This window comes from Protopterus annectens, chromosome 9.part0 (assembly GCF_019279795.1).
Source record: "Protopterus annectens isolate FY-2018-M chromosome 9.part0, PAN1.0, whole genome shotgun sequence".
Taxonomy (NCBI): Eukaryota; Metazoa; Chordata; order Ceratodontiformes; family Protopteridae; genus Protopterus; species Protopterus annectens.
This window is the reverse complement of record NC_056743.1, coordinates 152,233,810-152,256,895: the sequence shown is the minus strand read 5'-3', so window position 1 is coordinate 152,256,895 and position 23,086 is coordinate 152,233,810. Positions and strand designations below refer to the sequence as shown.

General features: G+C 39.1%; 1 protein-coding gene across 1 annotated transcript in view; it reads left to right on the top strand.

The window, feature by feature from the left end:
* The window catches only part of B4GALNT4 (beta-1,4-N-acetyl-galactosaminyltransferase 4), a 1,859,522-nt gene that overhangs the window by 398,197 nt on the left and 1,438,239 nt on the right, over positions 1–23,086 (top strand). The gene's annotated exons all lie outside the window — the stretch shown is intronic.

Genomic DNA, 23,086 nt, shown 5'->3' with positions numbered 1-23,086 from the left:
ATTTAAGTGGTGGGCCTGGTCTGTGTAGAAGTGTCTGGCAAGAAGTGTTGAGTAATCATTGCCAGTAATGCTTCACAGAGCAGATGTTTTTTCTTTTGCCAAGCATCATGTGAAGGCTGATTCCACATATATGTACGTGCTGCTACTTCAGCAGTGGTAGAGTGTGTTTTGGGATTTGAAGCAGACACCTCATAATCACATGCAAGCACATAACATGCCATTACATGCCCCTGTTCAGGATAATTCATAGGTAAGTACTAGACTAGCTACCCTTGTGGCCATTTTAAGCCCTGCCACTTTTGCTACTGATGCTTGAATTAACCTATCCCATTTGGTGTAAGATTGACCTTATCCATCTCATGGTCAATAATTATGTACTCCCCCAGTGAGAGTAACTGGGATCATACCATAGATAATTTGAGGGACTCATGTGGGATGGGGTGTCTCTTCCAGAACAGCAATATCTCCTGTGAGATATACCTGTTTCTCCAAACCATTCTGCTGATGTTGCAGAAGAGGTTTAGATCCCTAGACCAAGTAGTGTCGTTTGACTTTCTGATGTGCAACATGTCCGTCAGTATTCGGCTGGAGAATGCTTTGTATGACAGACACAGGTTACATCTTAGTAATATGTGGGATATAGAGTATAGTGACAGGACTTTCAGTCAGTCCATGTAGGATATATTGTTTACACTTTGCTTCCTTTTTGTTCATAGGTTCATAGGTTCATAGGTTCATACTAGGCTATCTGCCCAAGGGCATTTACAAGCCTAGCCCATCGTTTTGTGGCTTACGCCACCCCTTTAGTATGGGGAACTATACCCATTATTTTGCTGTGCCTTTGTCGAGCAGTGACACTGAGGTAATCCCTGGGGTATATCTGCGATCTCCCATCCATTGGTCAAGATTTCTCTTGAACAAGGCCAGCGAGGTGCTCTGCCTCACATGTACTGGGATTTTGTTCCACAGCATAGGGAGTCTTTGGGTGATGAATCTATCCCTCCAGCACGTCCTATTAATAGCCGTGTCAAGGTTTAAGTCTCCCACCCTTGTGGCTGTGATGGATCTAGATTTTTTGAGGTGAAGCATATTCATCAAATCTGGGTTTGACATGGCCTTGTATGTTAGGCAAAGGTCACCTCTGAGCAAGCTGTGCGACTGAATAGAGCTGGAGTTCTTTCAGTCGGGCAGCATAGGACAGATTTTTGAGACCCTTTATCCTCTTGGTGAGGAACTTTTGTGGCCTCACCAGCTGCTGCAAGTGTCGGGTCAGATACATTCAATGGGGCATTGTACTCAATCATTGGTCTGATGAGTGATGAGTAAAGGGAGACTATGACCTCCCTTGATCTAGATGAGAATCCCTTCATGATAAGGTGGGCAATGTAGAAGGTCTTCCTAACTACTTTAGCTACATGGGTGTCGAATGACAGACTACTATCAACCTGGGTCCCCAGGTCCCTGATAACTTCTTCTGTGCTCAGTGGATTGCCACCTATTTGGTAGCTAGGGGTAACCTTGTTTTTCCCGAAGGGTATGACTATGCATTTTTTGGCATTTAACTTTAGGCCGTGGCTCTGGCACCAGTTATCCGTTTCTGTGAGACCCTTCTGAAGGATATCTGTGTCAGATGTGTTTTCTACTATTTGTAAGGCATCTCTCTGGGGATTCCACTTGCTGCATGTGTGTGAACAGATATGCGCCAAAGGGGGTATTATACTCAATTATTTATTTATTAATTCATTTATTGATTTATTATTTATTTATTTTTATTTAATGATTTACCCAATGAAGGCTGACTAAAGGTGGACAATGACATCCCTATATGTAGACATGATCTCTTTGTTTATAAGCTGTTCAATAGAGAATAACTTTATTTTATGATGGCCACATGTTGCTCAAAAGGCTAAGTCACTGTAAATATAATTTCTCATATCCCAAACAATTGGGTGAAGTCTTAAAGGTGTATTGTCAATGTGGTGGCTCCCTGGGGTAGATGACTTCCCAAAGGATACAATATTGCATTTTCTGTCATTTAGTTTCAGTCCATAATTTAGCACCATTAATTTGTTTGAATATCAAACTAATTTGTCCAGATGCTTGTGTTAAAAATGTATTTGTAAAGCTGCTTGCGTTAAAATGTATCAACAGTGGGTCCTGCTGAACAGAAAAAAATATATATACATGTATGTCAGACTGTATTGTAACTGATGAAATGTGTACATGTTAACAGATTAGGATGCTGCAAAGCAATGGGGTTAAGCTTAGCTCAGCTAACCTTAAAAAAATAGTCCTAAATAAAATGACTTGGCTTAGGCTGTAAAGATTTTGCCTCCCAGGCCTGAATGCAGCCAGAGAGTTAATGTCTCAGCTGGGATCCTGATCTTACTGTTCTTAGTGGTGAACTAATTGCTATCTTGAAGTACCAGAGAATGGCTGGTTAGTCTCTGCAGAAAGAGTGAAAGGGTTGGAATTGTTTTACAGTCACCCGATGCTGAAATAAGCATTAACAAAGTTCTAGGTGTGTATTGTGACACATCTTTGCTAGAGCCTGGCTCAATTTCTAGTGAGGGGTAGTGTGGGAACCACAGAGTCACGTGACCAAATGTGATGTAATTCTGTAGCCAGCACTGAAATTGTATTTGGATACTAGTGAAAGATGTGTCATTAGCACTCAGCACTCTGTTTTGGAACTGACAAGACCACTCACCCACTTCATCTTGCCTTGCTCTAGCCAGTAAGTAGAGAACAGTAATTCTTCACTCAGTTAGGAAAATATAGTGAGATTAGTTAAATATTGTTTTTCTGTATCTGTCCGAGTATTTCCATCTGAATTGTATTTTTATATTTCCTGTGATTGAAACCCTGGTGTTTGTTGTGAATAGATATTCAGTATTGGCTTATTTATTTTTTATTATATTAAATATATCTAAACCTTTCATTGTGACTGGTATTTTAGAAAATATTTTAACTTTTGAGAGTACTTTCATTTATTTAGTGGTATTATGGCTGCATGCTCCTGAAAATGTTGCTGCTTGGTTAATACTACCATTTGTATAAGTTTTTATTTTACTATGAGTAATTGCGTACCTTGGTAAAAGCCTTAAAGTAGCTGGCTCGTGGCAATGAATATACCTTATAGTCTGGGTAGAAGTGGCAAAATGGATAAATCTGTGCCAGCCCTCCCAGGTGTGTGTGTGTGTGTGTGTGTGTGTGTGTGTGTGTGTGTGTGTGTGTGTGTGTGTGTGTGTGTGTGTGTGTATATTGCCTACTTGGGACAGGGACACAGAGCACTCATTTCCACAGAGAGAAAGGCAGTGTCTTATTTAGGGCCTGGAGAGGAAGTCTAGCCCCAGATCTGGAGTATGCTCCCTGTGTGCTCTTAAGGGAAGCTGTGCTTGATGCAGAGAGCTACATCTGAAACTACTATGTGCATCTATTTTTGTTCTAAGTGAATGTTCACCACTGGTGTCAGTGGTGAGGATTGAGGCTCCTTGATTACTGGCCCAGAGGAGGGACATCACATCTTGGTGAGCAGTGGTGGGATATTAATTGAACTTCTGTAGCCTGTAGGTAGTTGTCATTAAAGGTGTGTGTACTCTTGGTAGCCACAAGATAAACATACAGAGTTTCACTTTTCACAACAGTTTTATTTATTTTTGTTAGTTTAGTCAGAGAAAGCGGGCAAAGATGTTAGCAGAGGATTATGGCAAGCTGCAGTGAACCAGTTGCCTAAGGTGTGTAAACACAAAGGACTGGTGCATTCCAAACTGATAAAAGAGGAAATTATTTCAGCCTTAGTCACAGCTGCAGCACAGATCAGCAACCAGAAGACAGTCAGTCTGGTGATGGGGATGTACAGTAATCAGAAACAGGACAGTTCAGCTTTCCCTCAGAGGACTTAAAAACCCATCTAGAATTAAAGGGACTTGACCTGAAAGCAAAATGTATGGAATTAGAATCGACAGAGAGAATGCGGCATTTAGAGGCTGAAGAAAATGAGAGACTGCAGCATTTGGAGGCCAAAGAAAATGAGACGCACCATCAGCATGAGAGGGACTTGTTGATTCGACAGGAACATGGAGGAAATGGGGAAGGGAATAACTGAATCCCAGAAGCAACAAAGGTCAGTAAATTTCTTCCACAATATAAAGAAGGTGATAATTTTGATAGTTTTATTCATATATTTGAAAGTGTATGTAGATAATATGCTGTTGACCAAGGGCTCTGGGTACAGTTCCTGACCCTCTTACTCCACGGTAAAGCTGTAACTGCTGTTTCTAAATTGTCTGATACTGATGGTTTAAATGATGACAAGGTTAAGCAATGTTTATTGGAATGTTTTAAGTTAACACCTGAAACTTACAGAAAAAAAGTTTCATGAGCATAGACGTAATGCAGATGAAAGTGTATGTGATTATATTGCTGTGTTAAACACTTTTCATAGGTGGGTGAATGGGTGTCAGGTCATTACATCTGAAAGGCTGGCAGACCTTTCGCTGAGGGAACAAGCCCATGAGTAGTTTGCCTGAGGACATGAGAATCTGGTTGGCAGACCAGGAATGTAACTCTGCAGATGAGCTGGGGAGAAAGGGAGATCTCTACTTAGCATGCAGAGCACCACTGCACAAGAAGTGGATACCTGGTGCTGCACACGGATAAAAGGGAACTCATGGTGGGCAGCCTAAGCCATTCCAACAGAGACCACTAGTAACAGGAGAAGCCACTAGTTCAGGTACACGGCCAGGATCAAGGTTTAGATATTTTAAATGTAACCAGAGGGGCCATGTAGCATACAAATGTCTACTGAAGGAAGGTGGGGATCAAAAGGTGAGGGAGCCAGGAAATGGGAATAACAGTAATCTAGTGGTAAGTTTTCTGGAGACAACAGGGGTACCAAACTATCACTGGAGTTTGTATCCTATCTTGATGAGTGGAAAACAGGCCACTGCCAAGAGTGACACAGTCTCTGACATAACCATGGTGAAGCCTGCAGGGGTTGAAGAGGAGCAATACTTGCTCAGGCAGTCTACTCCAGTCAGAGCTTTGGGATGGACCCCATTCCAAATGCCTTTGGCCAGGGTTCATCTCGACTGGGAGGGTGGAAAATGAAGTAAGCAAGTAGGCTTGTTTGAGAATATCCTGGCAGATATCTTGATAGGGAATAATTTTGAAAATGAAGTACCTTGTGTGCATGCAGTTATAAGGGTTGGTAGCCTGGGGGAGACCCAGACAGACCCCATACCTGAAGCTGGGGTAGGTGAGGTGGTTATTTCAGGGAGGGAGCTACCCTGTAGCAGTTAGCTTGAAAGTGGGCCACAGCTGCTGATAAGTACTGATGTTCCCTTGGACAGGGTGACTGTAGGGGCAGAGGTCAGTGGTAGTACACAGGCTGACAGTGAGATACCACTGTCAGAAGATACCAGTTTTTTGTGGAAGGGGAGCTGGGAAGGGTCACCAAGATAGAGCTGAGACAGGCTCATCTCTCAGACCCTGCATGATGAGGCTTTAGGGAGGTAGCTAAGGAGGCACCTAATTTTCAAGGAAATTGGGAGTCCATACTGGAGCAAAGGGTTATTATAAGGACAGTGGACCCCCAAGGGAGTGCTAGAGGGTGAGATAATACAGCAGTTGGTAGTGCCTAGATGCTACCATCTGGCACTTCTAGTCCATAGCCCAGGACATTCCTTTTGCAGGTCATATGGGCATAAAGTGTACCAAGAGACGTGTTATGCAGAACTTGCCCTGGGATTGCAAGGGATGTAACGGTGCCGCAGAACCTGTGAACAGTGCCAAAAAGTAGGCAAGCCAGGAGACAAGTCAAAGCTCCTTTGATACCTTTGCTTGTGATTGAGGAGCCATTTCAGAGAGTAGCTATGGATATTGTGGGGCCTCTGAGTACCCTAAGTTCCACAGGGAAGAAATATATCCTAGTGTAGGAGATTATGCTACTAGATATCTAACTTTATACTTGTTTTTCATGTAAACAATAGTAATAATCCTGCTTTTCCTGTCTTAATCCACAAGCAGTAACAATCTTATTGTGTGCACCATTCCAGTGTTAATCGGCCTACATTTTTACAATGTTTCCACGTTCAAGACTGATCTCATTACAGAAATTGTTTTACATATAGAATTATTTCTTTAAAAATTATTTTATGGGTTGAATGTCAAGTGGGTGGATTCAGATCCTTTGTGTGCCATCCTGTTTTTGTTCAAGTCTCTTGTTATTTCATTATAGCAATCTTTTGCAAGCTAATAGGTTTATCAACTATATTTTTATCTCCCATCAAAAGTTGGATAGAGCCCATTTTTATGGGGCTTCTTGTGATTAAAAATACTAAAAGTAATAAACTTAAAAAACACTGATTAGGACAATGAAAATAGTAGATCATACTTTTATGTGGCTTTAATATTTTTTATCTTATGTCAGACCTTTCTTAGCAAAGCAGCAGTGGTTAATTAGCCCAGAAAGTTAAAGAACTTTCCCTTACCTGCTAAGTGAGTTTCACCAGATCCTTCTTTGTAGCTAAATGTTCCAGATATAATGAAGATCAAATTCCATTTAGGATGCATACAATAGTGATGTTAAGCTTGATTTAGGCCAGGATAATCTATCAATTATAGTGAAGTAATAGTTTTGTATTCCTGTACTGTTCCCTATTCTTGAATATGGCCTTAGACTGGTGTAAAGAGAAGGAGCTGGAACACAGTTGTAGTGTGAAAAGACTCCCTAAATTGGAAGGATTCTGAAGACCTTATGTAAATTAGCAATAAGGAAAAACAACCAATCTGTGAGCTTTAATTACAGCCAATTAAAAGTTTAATTTTGAATTCCATATGCAAATTGATAGCAAAGAAGCACAACCAAATTGAAGCTTCAGTTATAGCCAATTAAAAGACTAATAGGAAAACCAATCACAACAATGGCTTCTCCCATGCCCCATTGCTGAAATAGGATAAAAGAGCAATGCCTTATCTGGTATTACTATAAGTTTATCCTGATCTAACAAAGCCTATAAGATGAAAGCTCTAATCCAAATAAAGCCTCTTTAAATGAACACTGACTCAAGGCAACTTATTTTGAAGATTTGAAGGAATTTAAAACAAAAAGTTGAATGTTCTGGATAGGAGCTAAAGTTCAATGTCCTTCTGACCCCACAACTTGCTCTTGAGCTAGTCCCTTTGGGCATTTTCAGTGCATCATATCTGTGAACCAATTTGCAATCCAATGTGTGACACAGAAGGATTTATTCTCAGTTTATTTAGCATTTCTACTATGCCTGCATGGAGAATTATGCGAAAAGCTTTGGCCAGGTTGAGAGATATGGTGTGTATCATTTTACCTTCATCCATTGCTTTGGAAACTTTTTCAAAAAGGTCCAAGAAGTTGAATAAGCATGACCTTCTTTTGACAAATCTAATATGGGACATCTCCATTGTTTGGAGGTTCCCTATGCCCTTATTGATTAGTTCCATGATAATTTTTTCCATGGCTTTGCATAAGCAGCTGGTCAGACTTATAGGTCAATAATTGCCTGGGTCTGTGGAAAGTCCTCCGATATGCAGAGGAATGATTGTAGCTGTTCTCCATTCACTGCAAAACCTGTACGAAGACTGAGGTTGAACAATGTTGTTAGGGGTTGTTGGCTATTCCATGTTGTCAGGACCCATTAATGCAGTATTTGTAGTTTTTGATAGCACTTTTTGGACTTAGTCTTGAGTGATAACGAGAGGTGAGTTAGTTTCGTGTATATCTTGAGGGTAAAGATGGAGGAGAGAGAAGGATATAGTTAGAAACTAATTTATCAGCCAGTGGGGTTCATTATATCTTCAGCCTCAGTGTAGGTAACATTGTTCACAATTAGCTCTGTACATTGTTGTGTTGTGCTTCAGAGATTATGAGCACAACTAAAAATGGCCTTGTAATTGTTTTTGCCTTGGGTAGCTATTTTAGACTCAAAACTTGGCTTTGTTGTATTTTATTAAGCTCCCAAATTGTTTGTTTCAGTAACAAGAGCGTTAGTCTCAGAATTACTCTTCTTACTTTTGGTCAAAATTCTCTTGCTTTTACTGTAAATCTTGTTGAAGTAAAGATTCCACCATGTAGGTTTGTTTCTGTGGTTTGCCTCTACTTGTTCTCACAGGGTACATCTGCATCTCTGCAGCTGTTTACATGATGGTATAGTGTGGCTGGGTATGTCTCATCATATTCAGTGGAGTTAACTGGGTTTGATGAGGATCTGAAGCTTGATAATGTATCGTTTAGGAATAGGTGTTTTGTCTTAGAGAAATTTCTAAAGGTACCTTGGGTGTAAGAGGTCTGTAGTATCAATTTTATTTCAAAGGAGACTGCTTTATAGTTAGACCTAACAAGTGATTAACATACACAAGGGATGATGTAAGATGCCTTCATGTTAGTAAGGACAAGGTCTAAGATGTTATTCCCCCAGTGGGTACTCTGACTAATTGTTCCAGAGCACTTGTAATAACAGAGTCTGGCAATCTTTGTGCTTGTTTACTAGTGGTAGTGAAGGTTTCTCACTCTGTAGTTGGATAAGCAAGATCACCTAGGAAAATGGTTTTGGGTCTAATACTAAGTGATTCTCAATCCTGTAATTATGCGTTGTGGCTTTCTTGAGTCATAAAGGGAGCTCTATAGCTAGCTAATATTTGGTACAGGACCTTTCTGGTGGCTATTTGGGCATGAACAAAAACATTATCCCCATCCAAGTTTTCTTTCCTGCATAAATAAATAATTTGTATTCTGCTTCCAATATGATGGTCTCCTCCTTAGCTGTAGCCTCCCAGATGTTGTGATCTCACTTATGTAATGTTGTTAATGGCATTTTTCTTGAAGAGGGTGGGTCCACGTGTTGCTAGTGACATGGCAAAATCTCACAGCTGAAAGAAAAAAAAAATGAGAGCTCCAGTAAAGGAAGGTAGAATATAAATGACTATTGATGGAGACGAGTTAAAAAAAACGTTTAATAAAAAAAACAAAGATTAGGGGTTCAGTGAGGAACAGGGAATTAGCCAATTTCTTCACTGTTGTGCGATCTCGGAGATAGTATATTTAATGCGCAGGGGGTGTGGGGGTGCAGGGTGGAATAGCCCCTCCCTGCAAAATAGTAGAATTAACTTACCGTTGACTGTAGAGTTTAACGGTACATTAATGTGCATAGCAGGAAGTGAGTGACGTCACCTCCTGCTATGCATAGCAGGAAGTGAGTGACGTCACCTCCTGCTATGTCGAATACATCCACCCATAGTTGTAGATTTATTCGTTTTCACTTTGGTTTACATTTTGGCATTCCGGATTCAGCACTTTAGGTTAACACTCTAAACAGTCGACCCAAGCAGAATGCCAGTAGTAAACTATATATATGTATATATATATATATATATATATATATATATATATATATATATATATATATATATATATATTTAGAGAGAGAGAGAGAGAGAGAGAGATGTGTGTGTGTGTGTGTGTGTGTGTGTGTGTGTCTGTGTCTGTAGGGGTGTTTAATTTATATATCTACATATGGAAGCAGGACAATGTGACCCCAATTTATTTCGATACACTTTCATAATTAAATTCACATTTATTGTCTATGAGAATATGTATAGGACTATTTGACCCCAATTAAATTTAATAAAAGCATTTTACTAAATATTTTACTCAGGAATTTTACATAGCAATTTAATATATCATTTAACATTTTAATATGTACATGTTAATTTAACATATTACTTAATATGTAAATATTATTAATTTAATTAATTACAGTTTTTAACATGTGTACAATAAAATCAATTTGGAATTTTGATTAGGAGGCTAACATATAGGTTCATAGATGTGTACTAGGCTAATGGCCCTGGAGCCTTTACAAGCCTAACCCATAGGATTACCCTGGCATCGTGCCACCCAACCTTAGTTCCCAGTGCCTCTGTCGAGTAGAGCCACTGGAGTGATCCCCAGGGTGAATTTTCTATTTCCCATCCTCTCATAAAGATTTCTCTTGAAGAAGGCCAGTGAGGTGCTCTGTTTGACATGTATGGGAGTCTATTCCAGAGCATGGGCAGTCTCTGAGTTATGAACCTGTCCCTCCAGCTTGTTCTGTTGATTATGGTAATGAGGTTGAGGTCTCTGGAGCATGTGGTGCAGAGGGATTGGGATTTCTTTAGATGTAGTATTTCTAACAGAGCCGGGTCAGACATGGCTTTGTAAGTCAAGCAGAGATTACCTCTAAGTAGGCGATATGAGAGAGAGAATAGTTGGAGTTTTTTGAGTCTGTCCATATAGGACAACTGTTTAAGGCCTAGGATCCTCATTGTGAGGTACTTTTGTGGCCTCTCCAGTTGTTGCAGGTGTCTAGTGATGTACATGCCAAATGGGGCATTGTACGTGATGATTGGCCTAATGAGGGAAGAGAAGAGGGAGACAATGACCTCTTTCTTTCTGAATGCAAAACCTTTAGTAATGAGCTGTGCCACATGGAAGGACTTTCTGACCACAGTGTCCATGTGGTGGTCAAAAGGGAGGTTGCTGTCAACCTGTGTTCCCAGATCTCTTATAACTCCTTCTGTGTTCAGTGGACTACCATCAATGTGGTAATTCATGGGAACCATTTTTTTTCCAAAGGGAATAACAACACTTGGAGAGTTAATAATAGCTCCCTACTTACAATCTTCTGCAAACTTTGTCAGCCAGAGTCACTTCGTGTTGGCCTGGACCTCAGAGAAGTAGATTCCAAACAGGAGAGGACCCAGGACCGAACCCTGTGGGATTTCACTAGTGACTGCCCAGTAGTCTGATTTAGAGTCAGCTACTTTCGCACTGTGGGGTCTATCAGTGAGCCAGTTTGAAACCCACCTAGTGATATAGGGGTTGATGCCTAGCTTAGTGGGTTTTTCTATGATTCCTGACTGGGGAATGGTATCTAAGGCCTTGGCAGATCAAGGTAGGCTGTATGAACCACTTTGCCTTCATCCACAGCTCTGGTGACTGACTCATAGAAGTCTACCAGGTTGAGCAGGCATGATCTACCCTTCATAAAACCAAACTGTGTGGGGTCCAGAGTTTGGAGATTCCATATATCCTTGTTTATTAGGTCTATGATGATGCATTCCATAGCTTTGCATATCAGACTCGTCAGTCTAATGGGGCGATAGTTCCCAGGGTCTGTAGTCGCTCCTCCTTTGTGGAGAGGGATGGCTGTTGCAGTGTGCCATTCAGTAGGGACAAAGCCTGATTTGAGGCTGTGATTGAACAAGATACACAGGTGAAGTGCCAGTTCCCACTGTAGTTCATGTAGAACACAGCCAGGGATATTGTCAAGTCCCATAGAAGCTGTATTCTTGGCCTTGGACAGTGCTGTTTTAACCTGTGCAGCAGTAATACTGGGTGCCTGGCAATCTACAGGTATTGTGATTGGTCTTTTGGTGGGGGAGAAAGGGAGATGGGTAAAGTTGGCACTGAATCTATCATACAATATATTGGCAATATCTGTTGGCTTGGTGTAGGAGGTACCATTGTGCAGTAGCTCAGAGCAAATCTGGGTGTTGCCGTGGAGATTCTTTACATAACTATAGAAGACCTATTGGTTGTCTTTACTATCGGCTGCAGTTCTGTTTTCATAGCTAGCTGTAGAGGATTTGATGTGGGATCTCAACTTTTTGTTGAGGCTGATAAGGGAGTTTTTCCAGTCGTGGGACTTCACCTTATTCTGCATCAGTTTCCTCCTTCTGTTGTAGAGTTTGTTTATGGCAGGGAACCACCAGATTGACTTCCTTTTTTGGGAGGCGAGCGTCTTGGTTCTATTGGGTATGGCAAGATCCATGTATTTGTGTACATGTTTATGCAGGGCATTAGTGCATGATTCGGTGGTCATGCATTTGTTCTCCATTTGCATGGGTGCCGTGAAGTTAGTCACCTCTGTTTTTAAGAGCCCAAAGTTAGCTTTGAAGATGTTTTTCATGGTGGTTACCTTTGCAGGGGGGGTGGGAGGGATGTGAATTTCCAAGTTGATTAGTTTGTGGTCAGATCTAACCAGTGAGGAGTTGACTATTGGTGTAGAGCAATGGTCACCCATGTTGGTAATGACCAGGCCAAGGATGTTGCTACAAAACCTCCAAAATCACATATGTAGAGAAAAAAATAACAGGGTACAAGTCCCACACAATTTATTGCACTTAGCACCTCGGCCAAAAAATCCTTCAAAGAGTAATGCCTCATAACAGAACCAAATGCAGCAGCCCTGGAAGAGGCATCAATTGAATTATAACTGCACTTAATAGGATGCTGGGCAAATTGAGATTTAGACCCCAGTAAGGAAAGGGACGGAGCCTTCCCCTCAGAATCAGGAAGGTCAGAAATCACCTGTGAAGCCTGAGAAAGAAGGGCTAAAACATACCTGGTCATATAAGGATGTTGCTACCTCTAGTGGGGGGTAAGAATAAGCTGGTCCAGGGCACTGGAATTAATGAATTCCAGGAAACGTTGGGCAAGTGTATTGGTACGTGAGTAGTTTTCCCAGTTAATGGAGGGATAGTTGAAGTCACCCAGTATGAGAGTGTTACGTTGAACCCTAATATTCTCCAGAGTGCTTAGAAACATGGACTGTGAGTCTTGGGACATGGTTGGGGACCTATAATAGGCTACGACCTGAATCGCTGTCTTACCCAATGTTAGCAGCACCTGAAGTATCTCTGATGCGTTATGTTGGGCTACCAGTCTGGAGGTGTACGCATCCTTTATAAATATGGAAACACCACCGTCTTTGAAGCTTTGGTCCAAGTTCTGGGGCCAAAAGTTGTGGAATGAGTTATAGCCTGGTAGTGCAGGGGTGCTTTTTGCTACCTTGAACCAGGTCTCTGTTACAGCACAAATGTCAATATTCTCCATTTTAAGGAGTGCTTTGAGTGTGTGCATTGTGAGATTTAGACTTCTAGAGTTGAGCAGCATGACCCACAGATTGCAATTGTTTGTAGCTGTTATGGTTGGTAATTTGGTTTTTGAAACACTGCCTTAAAAAGGCACTATAGGAGTGGCAAAAGCCTTGGCTAGTATCCGGAAGCCCAGGGGTGACAGATGCAGGCCATCTCTGACAAAGCATCAAGGTCTGTCAATCATGTCATCCCAGGCAGACAGATACTGGATCCCCTTAGAATGACACCAGAAACTTAGCCAGTTGTTGAAATAAATCATTTTCTGCTTGTACTGTGGTATCATTCTGGGTGATGGTAGGAGGCTGCTCAGGGCTAGGGTCATACCTGCCTGGGCTACATAATCTGAGAGCTCCTCCATGTCTCTTTTTATGTAGTCCAGGGAGGTACATCTCATGTCATTCACACCCACTGTACAATGATAGAGCCATATTTGTACCTGTTGTTGAGGGACCCCAGTGCGTGCATTATATGGCAGATCCTGGCACCTGACAGGCAGCTGACTTTTACTTTCTCCTTATTCAACCTAGTGAGCAGAACATCAGTGTGCCTCACTATCAAGTCACCTATGGCTATTTATTATTTTTAGCTAGCCCATTAAAAGACTGTGAGCAGCTTCATGTAGGTATTCTAAATTTGAGCAATTGGCACGACATAACTGTATGTATGCATGAGTGTTTTGTAACTTTTTGTTTTTAAGTTCAAATTGTCTTGCTCAAACATTAATTTGATTATTGCTATTTTAATGGGGACCAGCAGGTAGCACTGGTTGCATTTTTTTAGTGTGCTGTGATGAAATTCTACTTTACATTTGGTATGCGTTACTAATAACAACAAATAGTGGGCTGGATCTCATAATAGTAGCACAAGAAGGAGCACAAGACTTAATGCTGCCAATACAGTCTCTGTAAAATCAGTTCAAACAGGTATTGTAGCATGACTTCATGCTGTAATGCATTTGTTTATGGCTCGTATTCTTTGATTTAATCTCATACTGTCAGTTCCGGTATTGAATGTAGTGGATTTTAATGTTTACATAGTGTAGAGGAAGTTTTTCGTTTTTATTCTGTGGATTTTCTGCTTTTTATACTGTACTAATCTTAGATCTGTATATTTAAAGATTTACAGATATAGTTTTAGAATCTGTTAATGCTGGGGTCAAATCATCTGAGGTTATAATGTCCTGTATAGCTATAGTTATCTCTGTCTCTCTTTCTGTATCTCTGTCTCTCTCTCTCTCTCTCTCTCTATATATATATATATATATATATATATATATATATATATATATATATGAGTGTGCGTGTGCGTGTGTGTGTGTGTGAACACCTGTTATGTCGACACACATTGGTCAACAATGCAGATGATCGACAGGTGTGCATGATCAACAGTCTCCATGGTTGTTGAATATACCCCTTTCTCGAGGATAGTGTGAACTCAGAGTTAGTATATATAATTAGCAGGGTGTGGGAGGGTGCAGGATACCATGCCTCCCTGTTAAAAACAATGTTTTATTTTTTTGTTTATTTTATTTTTTCTTTTTGAATTTTAGTTTGAATTTGTGAGGATTTTCTTACACGTGCATGGTGCATTGTCAGCGTTTGCACTGCTGACCTCTTGTGGTTGACATTATTGACACTGATGCTTAGAAGTTTTGATTATAGTCACTTTGCCTGTATATACAGACAGACAGACATACATGTGTTTGTGTGTGTATCTCTAGCTAGCTAGCTATATATATATAGATAAAGATGCTGTATATATTTATATCTATAGATAGATGCATACGATTTAGTATGCTGAATGGCAGTTTTATTGAATGAGACAAAAGCTGTTATTTACTGTTGAGTTTCTTCTTTCAGAGGGTGCCATTCTGTATTGCTTTTTTATGGTCATGTGACCATAGCAGTGCATCAATAGTGTACCTCCATGGGCATTGTAGGGTACAGAGTTGATTGATTTGAGGTTTGTGCTGCATTTTAAGGGGCGTTTTGCCAATAGTGAGGCAGGTGCCACTATAAGTGTGATTTCCACTTGCCTACCCTGTTGTGTGAGCTCAGGGTTAGTATGCCTAAAATTGTAGGGATACAGGATTGAGAGAGGCTGCAGTTGGTGTAATTCCTGCAAAACACTTATGTTAGTGAATTCAGTGGCTTAACAACTGATATATGATTGCCAGCCAGAGCCAGATAATAGTAAAATGGGACCCTGGCAAGATAATGTATCAACCTCCCCCACCCCTTGCAGCAATTTCTGTGTTCCATTTCTTGGCTGTTTCTCCCCAGTTACCATAAAACACTGTTAAAACCTGTCAGTGTACTTAACTATTTTCTTCTTTACTTCTACAATGATGAAAGATATTTGAATTTAATTTAAAACTTTTATTTCAAATTTTATAGCACAGACAGTGATAGTCATTTGCTAAAGAAAGCAATACAGTCTCACAATGAAAATACTTAGCATTAACAGTAAACTTCTGTGCCCTTGAAACTCACATTCATTCAAATGACACTGAAACCCACATTCAAAGAAAATGCATCTGGGCAGTGAAGGATTAAGTTTACCTTCGGGCTGTTTTTAAACCATAGGCCCCGTTTACACTTTTTTGGGCCATGCATACATGAATGTGTTCTTTGATTCACTTTCCTGATTGTATTAAATTATATTCCTGTATAATACGCCACCACTTGTTAGAATGTGTTTTAAATTTGTAGTTTTGAACATTTTTACAGCAACCAATGAAGCAAAACATAAGCACAAATAATAATAATAAAACTGGCCATTTCAACCATAAAGGTCTCCTCATACTTTTGTTGTTACAGTCCATCAATATCAGTGAATATGTGCAATCTCTGCGGAAGTAAAAGTTATCTGAATAATTCCACATTAAAGGGATCTGTAACTAATAAAGAGGTTGCTACTGGCAAGCAACTTTGTTTCAGTGTTTCATCTACAAATTCAGTGCCTGCTACCCTTGAATAATAAATTGCTAAGTTACATTAAAAAATGGTAAGCTGGTAATATTGCAATAGGGAACTGATGGTAAACCAACGCCACGTTCATAGTTACAAGGCATCTCATTCAAAGGAGGACACATTCAGGACTTCAGTACCCCCATCCCCCTTAAAGTACAATGCAGTATCAGCAGTCCTACATGGTATGGGAGTAGAACTCACAAACGTCTGTAAGAAATGCAAGTATGCTACCTGTTGTGCTACTAACAGTGCTTTCAAATTCTCTTCCACAAACAGTAATGACCATTTGTTACACAAAACACTTGCACATTGAAAACAAACTAAGCATGAGCAGCAGTAAACTTTTCTTCCCTTGAATCTCGCAGTTCCTTGCAAATGTACTGAAACTCAATCCCTTGCAAATGTATTGAAAGTCACAATTTGTAGAAAATGCAATGAGACTCACACTTCCTTGAAAAAGCAATGAAACTAACAATCCCTTGAAAATGCAAAGAAACTCATAGCTGCTAGAGAGGATTTGGCTCTTTACCTGTAACTAAGGTATAGGGTTTGAACCTGGTTAAATTAACTAACATGTCCTCTCTAACTAGAGTGTTTTCCATACACACCACTCCATTTCTCCTAAACTTGTTTCACAAAGTTCAGCAGCTTCACAAGATCTCCCTACCTATTTTTCTGGAGCTAGTTTCTTAAAAATTTGCACACTCCATTCCAATTTAAATTTGCATGCATTGTCCTATGGATGCTACTAAGGATGCACTCTGTCTGTGTCCTTAAAGAAGAAGAAATGTAACATATGCAGAGTGTTTTTTTAAAGAAGAAATGTAAGTTTGTGGGCCTTAGACAACTGCCTATGTCACTAGTGCTGGATCTAGCTCCGTCTCCAGTTCATTATATCCCAGTGCATGTGCACATTGATCATTTTTCAGTTATCTATCTACTTATCTCTCTCTATCTCTGTTTATATATATCAACTTCACAAGCTCAAAGTTCCAAAACTTTGAACTGCAAATGGTCGAGACATTTTTGCAGGGAGAAAGCCCCCCTGGACCCCCTACACACCCTGCTAAATAAATATTCCAACTTCAAGATTGTACTATAATGAGGAAAATGATAAATTTCCTGTTCCACAATGTACGGTGATCTCCATTCAAAATGTTCGAAGTTTCAAAACTTTAATCTTATGATCTTGACCATTTGCAGTTTGAAGTTATGAAACTTCAAGCTTGTGAAAGGAATATATATATTTATATGTGGGTCTACCTGATAACATTGAATCCCCTGGATGCCGAATGCCATTTCATCGAGACAAATGCATTGAAACTGCAGAAAAGCAAAACTTCATATCATCGAACCACACTTCTGCGAACTGAAGAGACTTCCTATTAACTCCATAGCAACAGTAGTGAAGGGAACCGGGATATTGTAACGGTACAGTTCACTGGGTGGCTGTGTGGTAGATGTGCACGTGCCATGGGTGTGTGCTGTTTTCTACAATGTAGTGTGATCTTGGAGTTGGTATACTTAATTTACAGGGGGTGTGAGGGGCACAGGGGCACAGCTCCCCTGCTAAAATGTAGTATGGGATAGTGTAGGTTTCTGGTGTTTTCAGGGTGGGTATGTTGTAGGTGGAGTTTGTGTAGTTTTTATTTTAGTCCAGGGGTGTAGTCACAGAAGTGTGGTTCAATGATATGGAATCTTTCACTTTTGCAGTTTTGATGCATTTGTCTCGATGAAATGAGACTTGGCATTCTGGAGATTCGATGTTATAAGATAGACCCATATCTGTACATAATATATGCTTAACAGGAGGGCACTTTTTGTCAGCTTGAGCTGGTAGCTAACATTATCCCTGGTTTGAATTAATTTATAAGCGACAAGCCAGAACTGAAAAATGGGAGATTGACGTAACAATATTCAGTATGAATATTAACTGGTGTAGTGGAAAATGCATTAGTCTTACAACTAAAAGGTCTGATGTTTAATTCCTGACATTAACTTGAAGTTAGCTGCTATTTTATTTTTTGTGAATTTTGTAGATATATTTTTAAGGTATTAAGCTATAGGAAGTGGAGCGCTTGTGAGCTGAAATATGTGCTGACTGGTGTAAAATGAACATGCGATTTGCAGCTAACTTTATTTAAACCTATTTGTGTTTTAAAATCTTTTAGTCTTATGAAGTCTATTGTGGATGAAAGTGCAAACTAGTAAACTATCTTTTATGGAGTTACCTGCTGGAAAAGACTGGAATCCCCCATGTAAAAAGCTTTTTTTTTTTCTTAACTTTTCATAATCACAAGTGTAGCCTGTTGGTTTACATTTGCGTTTACTTTTTTGTGATGATTTTAGTGGCTATTAATGGTAATCACCAGTGAGTTTGTTTGATTTTTTGTGTTTCAATCAAATTCACTGGTGAATATTCATTATAAACTCATATATACATATATAATATAGTATTAGTTTTGTATTAATCTCCAATGAATATTCATCAGAAGAAATCATGTCAAAATAATTCATAAGTGATTACTTTCATTTAATTTCAAAAATATCTAGCCCAGGTGACCACAAATATAAACAAATTCATTACCTTTGTCATCTCCAGTAGTACTAAAAACCTTGCCTTTACATGCCCCCCCCCCCCCATATAAACACACACACACACACACACACACAAACTCACTGGATATTAAATAAACTAAATCTAGTTTGCACAACCATGGGAAAAAGGGAAAACTACTAAATTTTATTACAGTCAATCTGCTAAAGTTTGACTGCAATAAAATTCATTCACATTCCCCACCAATGTAGATTACTGAAAAAAGTCTACATACAGTCAATGCATTCCCAGACCAAATCAATGATACCCATATACACATATTTGTTTATATATACTGAAACAATGAAAAATACACTAAAAGAAAAGTTGTTTTCATGAAATTAGCTCATTCAACTCAAGCCATATAAAATTGAAAAGATACAAAACTTTTCACAAAGCCTCTATATATCCAAGTATAGTAACTACAAGAATGACAACAGTTCAGATAAGGTGAAACATCCTTTTGCCAGATAAGGCATCTTATGTCTCTCCCCCCTCCAAGTTCTGTGATCCTGCTGGCATATTTCAAGGAAACAGAAATTGACTAAATATAATTGATGATTCTCAGAAAGAGAGAGAGAGAGAGAGAGTGTGTGTGTGTGTCTGTGTGTGTGTGTGTGTGTGTGTGTGTGTGTGTGTGTGCCTGTGTGTGTGTGTGTGTGTGTGTGTGTGTGTGTGTGTGTGTGTGTGTGTGTGTGTGTGTGTGTGTACATGCATTATGGGTGGAAAGGGTAATGCCTTGCATTTGAAGATCAAGGACTGAATCAACAAATCCTAACTTCTACAACAGTTATTTAGTGTATCTGGGTTATTTGATTTAGTTAGTTATTTTCTTTTTGCCCAGTATTGTAGAATCAAGATATGCAAAATCGTGTCTTCCTTTGTTTTATAGTAAAACATGTGCAGGATCGGTTCTGTTTTACACCTGGACAGATTGTACAGGGATAGACAAACTTGTATAATAAAAGTCTGAATAGAATGGCATTCATTATCAGAAAAAAATGTTTGTTAGCAAACATTGTGAATGAATCTATAGTCCTATATGAAAACATTTTTCTTGCCAACTTTCCATTTCAGTATTCTGCAGGTTAAGACATTTTGAGAAATTTTCAAAAACCTTGTTATAACTACTCAGTAATGAATATAAGGTCTAATAAGAGACAGATGCAGTGATTTTTAAGTAATTCAATGAAAAAAACAGGAAGCAATCCAAATATGCAATATAAGTATGAGCTTAGGCCTAAGAAATTAATGTTTGATTTAATAGAAACCTGTACTGATTTAAAACGCAAACAAGAATATGTCCTTAAAGGAGCTTTTAAGGATAAATCTCAGTACAAAATGATAAGTCACAAATAAATCTCGAGAGCACAGAGCTGAGGAAATGGAGCACATATATAAGCTAAACTTAGAACTGCTCAAACAAAGTAAACAAACAGTTCTTATCAATATGACATGTAAATTGCTAAGAGACTAACTTCTCACTAACCAGAACAGACATGCATTTTGAATGACATACCTCATAGTTTTTCAAAGTGTTAGTGATTCTAAAACATATAGGTTTAGTTTTCTGACAATTTTAAATTAATTTATTCCACTATTAGTTTTGTACTTTTATCAGAATATACAGACAAGTAAGCTACTGTGGATTGTATTATATGCACCTAAACCTCACATCCATTACCAAATTGCATGAATCTACCAGCAGCTGTTAAACTAACAAAGCCACAGTTATGCAGCAATGCAGCAGTAAGGAACAACATGATAGATATAACAGTGGCATGGAAGAAATTCCAGCAGACTGTGTAAGGCACTGATTAGCAATATAATGACACATCTACCTAATCAGATTACCAGGGAAGAGCATTCTTCTCTTAGAAGTTATAATTTAAGTAAAAGTAGACTTGGGTGTAACTATTGGGGGGGGGGGGGTGACATCATCTCCTGGTTTTGCATCCTTGGTGTTATCACAGTAGTAGCATACTGATGTTCATCATATGGATCAATGCTGCAGTAGCCTTAGCTATAAGGGTTATATCCTACCAAGGGTATAACAGATGGCCAGCTTCCAAAGCTTCAAGACACCTTTCACACACTCAAACCTTTAGGCAGCTCAAACTCAGCTGCCTAAAACAACAGGCTTAAGCGCAAAGCTTTTCAGAGCTTTCTTGCCACTGTAAAGAGTGCTCCTTTGCTGCCCTATGATGAATGGTCAGCTTATGCTTTTCTATTGCCGGGCAGATAAGTTCTCTTTGGGGAAAAACCTTCCACATTTAAAATGTTATTGCTTAAATGTACTTTCACTGTTAGGAAAATTATTTTTCTTCAAGGAGTTTGTGCTTTAATGAACTGTTTTGACATTTAACTGTACTTTTAAATGGGAGCATACAATTTTCGTGTCAGTTTAAAAGTTAACAGTTTAAAACTATTTTTTCTCTAGCAAAAGTGTGTTCATTTTATTTTTGAGCCTGGCAAATTGTATTAATATACTTTTTGCTGTATTTTATTGTGGAAAAAGTGACTTTTTATAACTTTAAATTTTTACCTGTTTGTGCTGCTTGTTTTCCCCAGGAAAGAGACACCAATTTTGTCTTGACCATGGAACAAATTACTGGTACCATGGTCAGTCATTCTTCCACTTACAAAAAGAAAGTTAAGCAAACAGCTTTTGATACACAGGTTGACTTTGCTGTGGCCAAAGCTGAATCCTGAGACTACTCATCTTTTACCTTGGATCCCTGTGGTGTAACACCTGCAGTCATTATAGACTGGGGTTAGTCACATCTTCTATGGCTGTTGGGGTCCCTTCATTGGGCATGAGAGAACCATTCTTGGTCCTGGGAGAGGATGCAGGGAAGTCTTTCCTGTTTAGTCAAAATGTTGTGCCCTATGCCCATCCATGGGGAAGTAGCTGCTGCCATTAACAACCCCATTGGCCCCATTTTTCCTGTCAAAAAAAAGAAAAAGCTGAACATTTATCTGCTCTTGTTAAAATTTCTCTGGGCAGGAGTCATTTACTAGATCTGGTGCAGTGTTTAATTGCCTAACAATCCTTTTTATAAGGTGGTTTCTGGTAAAAGAAAAAGGAATTCTTCTTTTCTGAGGAGATTCGAGATTCAAAATCTAGACAGGAAAATAAAGGGACAGATGCAAGGTTTTCTCCTCAGATTTCTGATTTAGATTCAAAGGAGAGCATGATGTCTGATTATCCCCGTGAGGTTTTCTATTTCTCTTTCTCTGAGACTATTTCCAGAATGGATCACTGTTTTCAGTGGGTGGGAGAACACTGAGGTTTCTCATTCGCTCAGAAAATACTATGAGCTGTTGCAATTGGAATTTCTGGAACCTTCCCCATTTCCTCCTGTGCTGTGAATGATGCCACTGCCAGCAATTTTCCTGATAGTCAGCCTGCTGCCCGTATAAAGCCCACTAGGTTGTATAAAGTTCCTCAGTCGTTTAAGTTTTTATAAACTCATCCCAAACTTCACCCATCAGCCATAGCTTCAGATAATTCTACTGTTGCAAAACATTAAATTAATTCCAGTCATTCACTTTCTGATGAGGACATAACTGATAAGTATGAGAAAAAAGTGTGTGCTTCTGCAAAACTGATTTTTCAGAATTTTGACTTGTCAGGCTTATGTGTTAAAGCTTATTCTGACTAATTGTGAAAGTATGAGGAATGTTTTGTCTGTAGTTTTTTCTTGTGTCAAAAATCCCCTTCAAATGGTTTAGTTTCTTTCATTTCACAAGTCACAATTCATTCTTTAAAATGTATATATGACTCTATTGATGATTCTTCCAGGGCTATGGTCATTGGTACTGTTTTAAGGAGGTTTGCCTGGTTATGTTCTCTGAACCTCAAAGAAGATGTGAAAAATGAGATTTTAAATTTTCCTTTAGACAGAGAGTTCGTTTTTGGACCATCCGCTGCAAAGATTATCAAAGTGTGATGAGAGTGATAAACCTATTCAGGGAATCTCTCAGATTTTTAAGCCCTCTGCAAAGAAATTAGACACTGTCATCTGTGCTAGCATGTCTGACAGAAGTCATCTACATAGTTTCAGATTAACCTGTGTATTATTTGCCAGCATGACTAGCTATGATATTGTAAATACATTTTTACATTTTATTGATACTCTTTCTACAGGAAGTTTTAAAAATTGAACAGTATCCTTTTACATGTCTAACTTTGTATGTTTGTGAAGGAGATTCTAAATGTTGACTGTATCAGAGACAGCTGATCTACAGATGATGTCATTGGAATGTTTCTAGTTGCTCTGTTGTTACCGTCAGAGACTGATGACAGGACAGAATCTTCAAAGCTATTTGTTGATTTTCAAAGAATAAAATGAAAATAAGAACTGGAGCAGTTAAGACAGTTAACCTATTTTATAAAAGAGTCTTCTGAAGACAGTTGAGTTTAGTTAATAGCTGTTGACTTCAGTTCACAGTTGTACTGAGCAGTGGATACCTAAAGGACTCACCAAGAACTGTAACCCTGCCTTTACTCTGCTGTAATATTTAGTTTAGATCAGGGGACAGAGTTCTTTAGTCAGATAAG